General features: G+C 38.6%; 1 long non-coding RNA gene across 1 annotated transcript; it reads left to right on the plus strand.

Moving 5' to 3' along the window:
* On the plus strand, positions 1-5,199 carry LOC140929701 (uncharacterized). Its single transcript, XR_012164771.1, has 2 exons — positions 1-119; positions 4,697-5,199. It is a non-coding gene; the product is annotated as an uncharacterized lncRNA (long non-coding RNA).
* Positions 5,200-11,083: the final 5,884 nt, after the last annotated feature.

Raw genomic sequence — 11,083 nt, forward strand, 5'->3', positions numbered from 1 at the left:
CGTTAGGCCTTAGGTGCGACTCAGAGGGTTTTTATCTCCCAATATCCAGCAACAAGCTCCTTACAAGATGAAATCTTTTGTTGCCTCAGTGTTGGTTTTCGCCTTTTGTATCTCCGTAGGTAAGGTGTGACCGTTTTTATGTCAGGTGTCTAGATATTTTGCCAGTCTTCGTAGATTTAGCAAGCTTTAAAGGGGTGCTATGCTGATCCAGGTAACCTCACGCAAATCATTACATGCAATCGAATCGTTGTTATCACTTTGCCATATATATCAAATATGGGGCGCGGCCATCTTCCGCGGCAATTTCGTGAGGTGATTTTTTGTTTTGTAGTCGATTTGTGAACTTCTCTGTATGGGTACCTACTGGGCCATTGTTTTCGTTGCCGGTTTTCCATCAAACTGAATGAAATCGTCGCATATCAAGAATTATTTTGCGTGGTAACACTCCCAACGTGCAACACAGTTTTTGGCAGATCTATTTGCCGACATCGCACGATTAATTTTTTCAAACTTTACTGGAATAGTCTCTAAAATTGTCGTTTCAGTAGAAGTGATCGCCGAGACTTCGATTTCGCAAGCAATACCCATAGAGGGCCTAATTTTTACGGATTGTGCGTTGTTGATGTTGTCAAGCTTTTTCAAAAGGCGTTCAGTGAAATTTGGCAAAATAGATAACGTTGAAAAACAGGAAATTTATTTGAGAGTCAATGTATCTAGCACGAAAGTACTAATTGGAGACACTATTTTTTACCTCTTCTATTAGAGACGGGACCGCCATTTTACGTGGTCCTCCGAGCAGGGTGAAGGTCTAGCCATCTGGGCTTAGTTGTTCGAAGGCCGATTAGCGCTTAACCCAGGGTTAAATTTAACCCGGGTTTCCTTTTGTTGTGTTCAAAAGCATTTACCTGGATAATTTTGTCTCATTTTTAGAGCTTCCGATCATCAACTTGTAGACAAAAAGAATTAAAACTGAAATGCTTTTTAAGCTTTCAAATCTTAATTCAAATCTCGCACTAACCCTGGGTTATCTTAACCCAGCTTTGAACAACTCGGCCCTGAAGGGCAAAGGCAGTACCTTCATTTCTAAGTTTTTTAGGACCCCGAGTATTGGTCTAGACTCGAGAATCAAACCCGCGACCTCCCGCTCTGCAGTCAAGCGCTTTACCGACTGAGCTAACCCTGCCGCGTTGATTTCGCAAGCTTTTGGGAACGCTAATTACTTTAGCGTGAGGTATCCCTGTTAATTACATGCTTCTAATAATAACCTGAAAATGTCAGTCTTAAAGCTTCATTGTTGGTCGACAAAGAGATTATGTTTTTTCAGCGGATTGTTGTGGGGGGTACAAAGAACGGTAGCTCTTGAAATATCGTTTGCTTTTCGCTTTCACCATAGTTGATAAAGTGGAGTTGTTACAAAGCCTATCAGATTTGTTTGTATGTTTTCTCTTGTTAGTTTTTTCGGACTTCCACCATGTTTGATTTGTGGAAAAAAAAACAAAAACAAAAAAAAAGATAAAGCTCTCCAACATAAACTGCAGCACGGTTGTTTTTATCTCTCACATGCATGCCCTTGATATTCAACTCATTTTTCAAAATCGCACCCCTTCGTGTTTGATGTTCCATAACTTTGGCTGTAGTGCATGTACGGAAAAGCCACAAAATGAAACAACATATCTAACATTGAACTTAATTTTTGAGCCATGTTTTGTTGACATTGTCGCTTCCATAGCAACAACAATTTGAGAATTTTCTCGAAATCTAGCTATACTAAATATTCTAGTATGCTAACAGGTTACACCGTCGTTTTTCCCTTCGCAGTGTTTGAATTTCAGAAATGTACTGTTCTAAACATTTTGAATCCCCAAAAATGTCGTTTTCACTTTTTGTTTTTGAATGATCAAAAATGTTGGTTTACAGCGCTGGAAAAACCCATATTTATATACCTAGCTTAAAGTGCGGCTCGATTCTTTCAATGGTGGTAAAAAAAAATTGGCAAGCAACCTTTGTGATAACACATTTTTCTATTCTTACTCAGAAGATATGTTTACTTGTGTGAGCGCAAAAAAGTGTCCTCTTTTTAAAGCCGCTGTTCATAAACCGACTCGATATTTTTTAAAGCGCTAAGGATTTTTAAAAAGTAAAATTTCAAAGCCATCAAAAATTTGTAAGCTAATGAAATAAAATTGAATTCGTGGTGAATATTTGCGCTCAGTTGACTTCGTAATGGCTGCGGCTGCACTAAGAGACTTAGTATGTGTAATCAAATGGTGACGAGTGTAACTATTCCCTAAGTCAAGAGTATACCATTTGATTAAATTTGGCTTAAGTTCAGAATTTTTAGAATTTTTCGACAAAATACATGTTTAATAGAATCCTTCTTCATGTGCTCTTTCGTGTGTTCCGGTTTTCTAAAGCGTCTTTTAATGCCCTGACATCTTCATTCATAACATTTTAAAACTTCGTCGCTATCTTGGCACTAAGACGTACGAAAGGTTGCCATGGCAATTTTGTAATTTCACTTGTGAAATTATAAATTAACGCTGTTTATACTACTACATGAGAAATCTCTGCAATTTGATTGGATTAGAGCAGTCGTATTTCAGCTTAATTTGAAATACCTACATTTGAAAATTACAAACCTTTTGCGGGTAGTAGTATAAGCAAATAATAGCATGATTTGTACGTGATATTTGGCATAAATATCACTCGTGATATTTCAAAACTGTCTCAAATTTCACTCGCCTAACGGCTCGTGAACTTACGTATAACAATTTCGAAATATCACTCGTTGTATTTATGCCAAATGTAACTACAAATCCTACTATTACCTATATAAATTCGCGCCAAACTTGATGATTAAGGAGCAATTCGCGATCGTCACCTATGATACTAACGGAGTTATTTCTAATTAACTAATTAAAGTTAACTCGTTTAAAACTGAACACTGCGGTGCGGCTAGCCGCCCCAGCAGACGTTCTTTGGGGTTCGTCACGCGTTCAGCGTCCAGCCTTTACTGAGAGAAATATACAAAAAACCAACGCTTATCTCAAAGATTCTCGTCCGGAGCAAACATCTTTGGTCACGCATCACACTCTACCGAACATGCACATATGTGTTTGGCTTGTCAACACTTTGACTTCAACAGTGCCGATTGGATCTCCGATAATCTGCATGTGATCTCCATCTGATATTTGCGAACAATGGGAAAGGAATTTATCGTTCGGTTCAGCAGACGTTAGTGGGGCGGGAACGCGTGACGAACCCCTCAGAACATCTGCGTGGGAGGCTACGCTGCGGCCGCATTTCTACAGTGCCGGATCTACAGTCCTTTATACTACTACATGAGAAATTTCTGCAATTTGATTGGCTTATAGCAGTGGTATTTCAGCTTAATTTGAAATACCTACATGTGAAAATTACAAACCTTTTGCGGGTAGTAGTATAAACAAATAATAGCATGATTTGTACGTGATATTTGGTGTAAATACCACTAGTGATGTTTCAAAATTGTCGCAAATTTCACTCGCCTAACGGCTCCTGAAATTACGTATAACAATTTAGAAATATCACTCGTTGTATTTATGCCAAATATCGCTATAAATCATGCTATTACCTATACAAACAAGCTCTACCCGGTTTTGCAAATCAAGAAAGAACAATACATTTTCTTAACCTAGTTTAACGCAGGTAGTTTACTTGTTCAGGATTATGAAATGAAACGGAATGAAATGAAATTTCGTGGATGAGAGGACAATATACGTGCCCTCTTTAAATTATATGTGAACATAATTACTGTAAGCTCGGACTTCAGCCATACAAAAGCGCCAAAGACAGCCGCTACCTTTCCTTCTATAAGCTTATTGTAACCCACATGGCCCATGATATAAATGATGTGTGAAAGGTTGACCACACCAACCAGCCGAAAACTTCCACAACTCTTTTCAATCAGTAGTGTGCGCTCTTCTACTTCGCCTTTAATTTGACCAGTGAAAGAAGGATTAAGGAGACTAGGCCAACGGCTTAACGTCTCCGTCTAATTACGCAAACATATGAATTAAGACAAGATCTTAAACATAACAAATCTTACTGGTTTTTTAAAGACCCTGGTTGTTGGTCCGGTCGAGGTTTGAACCCAAGAGCTACCGCTCGCAGAACATGTCTCTTCGCTTGTTTGTTTCCACATATTTGGATGCAGCATTCCGGACAATTTCCTTTCAAATTCGAGTAATTCTTCTAGTAACGCTTCATTTTATTCAGTTATCAAAGTAACGAAACGCCTCTCTTTATCAGAGGAAAACACAGAGTTGACCTCACTTTCAACCACTTGATCTCCCTACTTCTTGAGAAAAATATTTCTTGAAAAATATTGTGGAAGTTCCGCTTTGGGCCTTTGCTTAACTTGAATACGTGTACAGTGTGTGTATTTTTTAGACGTAGCCGCGCTTGTAAAGGAGGATGAAACAAGCACTGATTTATTTTTTGAATAAGGCATTGATCTTTCCTTTACAGTACGAGCAAAATATTGATCTAAATCTTGTGGTACTCGAGTCTTTAGAATTATATCTAACTCTTGTTTTCCAATCCTGGACTAGACTTCAACCCTTTCCTGACGGGTATTATTTATGCTAACCCTTATACTTGTAATGATATAATAATCATAAACAATAAAATTACGACTTTTCACTTTCATTTTTAGGACACGGTATCAAGTGCTACCAGTGTGAATCAACTACAAATTGGGATGACTGTGTTAATAGAAACGAAACGTCGTGTTTTTCTGGCCTTGACAGATGTTTTAAAGGCCATGTGGAAGCAGAAAAAGACGGCACAACCCGCAAATCTTACGGAAGGTCTTGTACAACGAAAGAGTTATGCGACAAAGGTTGCGATACGTTTAAAGACGAGGGTTATGATGTCAAAAAGTGCGACGTCTCCTGCTGTGACAAAGATCTGTGCAATGGAGCCAAGGTACCAATGGCCAGTGGTTTCCTATTCTTGGCATGCGCTTTTGCAGTTTTTGTCCGTTAATTTTTTTGTAAAACGTATAGTTACCAGTTCGGTAAAAGCGTAGCATCCAAGTTATAAAATTCAGTTGACTTGAGTTTAACGTCAGATTTAGTTGATCGTGTGATTTCATCAATTGCACTGTTGTAACTGTAATCATATTATCTTTAAATAAAGTGTAAGCACAGCCAAGTACCTTTTGTGGTTTTGATTGTACAGTGGAACCCCTTCTTAGGGAAACCTCGTTTCAAGAAACACCTCCATTTAGGGGACCCAGGCCAGGGGCGGTCAGTTGGGTCGGGAAAAACGGCGGTGAAAGTTTTCAATAACGGGCGGGAGAGCCCCTGGAATGCTACTCCAAACGAACCCGTGCCGGTGCGAGTCATTCGAATGCTTGTTTATGATATTACTTGTGCCCAATGGGAAGCCGACATGTATTGCGCCATAGGCGTACGGGCAATTTTCGGCCAGGGGGGGCGGTAAACCATTTGCCCAAAAAATTATTGCAAGTTGCCCAAATTTTACAAAACAGTCGAAGAGAAAAGAGGGCCATACGATGCAACAACATAGGCCGTACTGGCATATGAAAGTGGCTCGATACAGTTTTTCAGGGTCAATACCTACCAAGTTTGAGCATAAACTACGTCGCCATAAACAAACATTTGGAAACATTGCCACGGGGACCACAGTTGTATTAGATAAAGACGAAAATTTGTCATGATCTGGGTTGCAATGACATCGGAGTTGTCAAAGCAACGAATTGACGCCATTACTTATTACACTTGCAGCATTATTTCTCACTGTGAAATCGTTCTCGGGAGCTTTTTCCTCCAATAGTCGCCTCGATATTCGTGAAGTTAAAACAGAATCTGTAAGAGCGTTATCGGGATATTTTGGGATAAAGTTTTTATCGTCAGAAAAACATTAAAAAAAGGAAAATCTAGATGTTTAGCCGTTATCTCTAGAAAACGAAGCGCTTTTGACATGCAATTTCACCTTATAGCAGTTTCAATCTTTTTAAAAACGTGTGTGAATTATTTGAGAATTAATTCTGGTCAATCGCTACAAAGAAGGATTTGATTAGTATGTACCATGGCGCTCTTGTTAGCGGTTTTGTAAACATTTCGGTCTACTTTAATTAGTGAATAATTGAAAACGCTTGATAGATTTTTTAAAAAAATTAAGATTCTTCTCGTATTAAACTGAGAATTAGTCAGCCATTTCAGACCCATCGCTGATGCTATCTGCAACACACTGTTCTACTAGCAGAGATGATTCTAGAAATGAAGTTAGGCAGAAGTTTATTGTAATCAATTCACGATTGGAAATAGCCCATTGCAGTACAGCGCCCAATGATGAAAAAAAATCAGCATATGATACCCTTCCCTTATAACCACAAACTTTTCACGTGCTTGGCAACCACTGTCTCGTGCGAATGTAACTGGATTATTACGCCGACTTCAGGTTAAAGTAGAAAATATTTATCTCTTCATAACACTAATAAAAAAACATGGAAAACGTCTTTAAAAGCTGGCTTTGCCCATATTTTCTCTTGCTGCCCAAAAAATCTGAGTTGCCCAAAATTTGGGGGGGCTGCAGACCCCCTCGTCCCCCCCGCCCGTACGCCTATGTATTGCGCTGCTTTCGTGATCTTCTTATACGAAGGAGTTTACCTGCAAACTCGACTGTTCGTCGTACCTGTCTGCCTCATGCGGGAATGCTTTCTTTGAGAAGAGTTTTAAGTGGAAAAGGACGAAATCCCATAATTTAGCATGTTAGCAAATCCGAACAAAACGAAAATGCAACAAGCGAAACCAGACTGTTGTCTGATCGACTGTTCGCCGTACAAACTTTAAAGGGCGTAGAAGTTTCTCCTGCACGTGCCTGACAAGTCTGCTAAGCAGGCGTAAATAAGCAGCCACGTTCACGATTGCCCGCGCAAATGTGTTGGAAAAATCCTGGCTACACCCCTCTCGTGCAGTAAAGGAGAAGAAATGTATTAAAAGTGTCCTGTACCTTTTGCGTTTTTTGCAATTTTCGTTGCCGTTGGGTTGGTAGTTCAGCACTAAATTTTCCTAACAATGAAGCAGAACTTTCGCAGCAAGGCTAGTGTACGTATTCTTAGCTGACGTCAGACATTCCCGTGACTCCTTGAGGGAATAGCCCACTTCGGGAAAAGCGGTTACTCATTACCGTGGAAGCTTTATTCATGCGGCACCCTCGAGGCTGTGAGGTGGATTTTGTTCGTAACAATTTAGATAAAACCAAAATATTAAGATATAAAGATAAAATGAAATAGAAGTATATTCTTCCACCTTCTCTGGATCATGAAGTCCTTGGTAATTATAGGCCTATCTCAGATCTCAAAGTCGTTGCTAAAATTATCGAGAAAGTTGTGGCTGTACATCTCCAAATCGCTCAAAAAAACCGTTTTTGAGGCAAAAGGACGACAATATACCACAGGTAAGGTAATTCAACGTTTATTTAACTTTGATTTATATACATACTTGGGGATATATCGTTATAGGTGAAGCAAACGGTAAATCTAGTACATTTACTATAAAATAAGAATCAGTTACACACAAATTGTGTGGACGCCATGTGGTTTAACTTCTGTTAGTTTTTTCTGTATAATGTACCATTCTTTTACGCCTCTCCTGCTGTCAGTCCGTATCAGTGTGCGTGACTGAGTAAAATACTTTAAAATTCCGAAAATAAGCCCCTCCAAATATAAGCACCCCAATCCGGTAACGCGAAAAACCCTCCGTTAAATCGCCCCTCCAAATATAAGCCCCCCGGGGGCTTATACTTGGAAAATTGCCCTCAAATACAAAGTAAAACAAAGCAAAAAAGGTAAATTTACCTCCAACTACAGCTATTTCAACAAGCATTGTCGGAAGAAAAGCTCTGCGTCTCAAAGGAATAGACGGGTTATTTGTAGTTTTAAACTAAGGGTTTTGTGACACTCGAGCAGGTAAAAAGCAGAGATAAGTTTCGTCATCTTAATGACTTCATGATGTTGGCTTAGTAGGGAGGGGTGGGTGGGCAGTTTCCCCAGATACCTAAAAACAAAAGTCCAAAGATACGAAAAGGCACACATTTATGTGAATGGTTTACTTTGCCCTTTGGCGTAAACGTGACTCTAAATCTTCCCAATAGAGAGAAGTCGGTACGTCACGTTGTCATGGTAGCAAAATTACTGGATGAAAACAAACCGAAAAAAAATCACTTATGAAGTGAATTCGCAGTGTTTCAAACTTCATCGACCTTTTGCAACTTCATTTAACTTGTCAAATGTTGGCGAAATTTTCTGGGGTTAAATGCGAAAGGACCGTATCTAAGTTTACAAAAAGAAAAAGAATATTTTGTGCTGACCTACTTCGTAAAGCGGGCGCATGAAATTAAGAAGTTTCATTCACGTCGCAATCCTGCAACGACGGCTAAGAACGTACAAAAAAACGTAAAGCGTGTGCAGAATTATTGTTTTGTTAATATAAACCTGTTGCTTTTTTCCATTTCTGTTTGCCGTCGCCGGCGTCGATGCTTAAGCTCCTTATTGTTGGGATCCAGAAATTTTGCTACCATGGTAACGTGACGTCACACTTCTCCTGTCTATAACACTTCCTATAATATTGCAATTATCCACTTTCATTTGTAGGACACTGTCTCTTATGCTACCAGTGTGAATCAGACAAGAGTTATGATGACTGTGTTCATAAGAACGATGCGGCGTGTTCCTCCGTTTCTGACCGATGTTCAAAACGCTTTTATGAAGCAGAAATAGAAGGCCAAACCCTGAAGCGTTATGGAAAGGATTGTGCAACGAAAGCAATCTGCGACGATGGTTGTAAGGTTCTCGAAAGCCAAGGGTTTAATGTCAAAACGTGCGATTTCCACTGCTGCGACAGTGATCTGTGCAATGGAGCCAAAGTACCAATGGCCAGTGGTTTCCTGTTCTTGGCATGCGCCTTTATAGTTTTTTTTCCATTAATTGACATATTTCACCGGGACCATAATGCACCTCGTTCCCCCCCAAATTTTACATAACCATTGTTTCCAGTTTCTCCTGGGTATTACAGTCGCCGAACGGGAAATCGAAGACAATGGTAACGCAAAAATTTTAGGGAGTTAACAAGTAACATAAATGGTGAATTCTTTTTTTCGCTAAAACGTTTGGTTACGAGTTCGGTAAAAACGTTGCATTCAGTTGTCTTAAGTTTGAAGTCATTTTAAGTTGATTGTGTGATTTCACTGAACTATTGCAATTGTAATGATATTATTTTAACGTAAAGGCCAACCACAACCAAATACCTCTTGTTTCCTGTTGGTTTTAATTGTGATACGAATTTTTTTTTTATTCTCCATTTGCACATCTCCCATAATACACCCTGTTTGCCCCACAAAACGTTGAATAACCTTTGCTCCTTTTATTTCTCCTGGGTATTACAGTCGTCTAAGAGAAATAACAGACAATACTTTGCATTGTGGGGGACAAACAAGGTGTATTATAGGAAATGTGAAGTGGCGAATAGTGGGCTATTCCCTGACGAAGTCAGGCAATATCTGACGACCTGCTTAAAATACATTTACAAACGTCTGAGATGTCAGCATATATATATATATATATATATATATATATATATATATATATATATATATATATATATATATATATATATATATATATATATATATATATATATTAAAAACTTAAATTTTATTTAAAAAATGTAAATAACTTCGAAATCCAAGGAAATTTTTTTGGCCCTAGTTTCAGGAAAAACCTCAAGGCTCTCTAATTTTGTACCTGGAAATTTAAATGTTGAAGACAATTTTGACTATACAACGCGCTACACAAAATACAGCTCAACGAACTTAATCTTAAAATGCTATGTCAAAACGTTTGTGATAGTGTTATATGCACAAATAGCGGAAGAGCGCTGACAGAACATCGCCCAAGTATCTGAAATATGATTTTTCCTCAGAACTTTATATAAAGAAACGGAATAATTGGCAGAAACACATGGTAAACCACAGGGAGCAAACACAATCTGTTTGTGTAGCTGATTCTTATTTTATAGTAAATGTACTAGATTTACTATTTGCTTCACCTATAGCGATATGTCGCTAACTATGTATATAAATCAATGATAAATAAACGTTGAATTACCTTACCTGTGGTATATAGTCGTTTTACCTCAAAAGCGGTTTTTTGAGCGATTTTGAAGGAGTTTGAATTCGCCGTTATAAGGAACAGTCAACGGCGAAATCAAACTCCTTCAAAATCGCTCAAAAAACCGCTTTTGAGGTAAAAGGACGACTATATACCACAGGTAAGGTAATTCAACGTTTATTTATCATTGATTTATATACATAGTTAGCGACATATCGCTATAGGTGAAGCAAATAGTAAATCCAGTACATTTACTATAGAATAACAATCAGCTACGCAAACAGATTGTGTGGGCTCCCTGTGGGTAAACACAGTTATCGCCTCGAGAATAAGAACTTTAACACTGTGCATATCGCATGCGGGGTGAGATTATACATTATCGGATTTACTGTGCATTTGTCAGTCCCCTTCTTTTCGAAACACATTTTAACAAAACAAAATAGATCGTGATCTACAGAAAACTCTTACCAGTTTTCAGCCCATTAGGTTCTTGTTCTGAAAATAAATAAACCAGCCAGCTCGAACTATGCAGTTTTGTAATGCAATGCGGAAAACCCTCGTGCTTGATCCCTCCTGAATAATATTGAAGATCTCTTGCTGCTTGCTTTCACATGTGCAGCTTTCAAGTTTCTGAGCAAAGTTGAAATGACATTGTCTTATTGGGAAAATGCATGTTCCTTTTTTCCTCTCACTCTTCCCAAGTGGCCATCTGCATGTGCGAATGTGACTAGAAAATCTGGAGAGCTTAAATAAATTGCAAGGCACAATGGTTTTCATAACAGCTAAACAATTGATGGTTAGAATTACTCAGCGATTACTAGAACTGGAATTATCCTCAGAAAGGGAACCTGCGGCGCTAAAAATGGTTAAGAAATACACCTCATTCTTCAGGATTAAAGAAAGGTC

The sequence above is a fragment of the Porites lutea genome, chromosome 3, assembly GCF_958299795.1.
Source record: "Porites lutea chromosome 3, jaPorLute2.1, whole genome shotgun sequence".
In the NCBI taxonomy this organism is placed as follows: Eukaryota; Metazoa; Cnidaria; class Anthozoa; order Scleractinia; family Poritidae; genus Porites; species Porites lutea.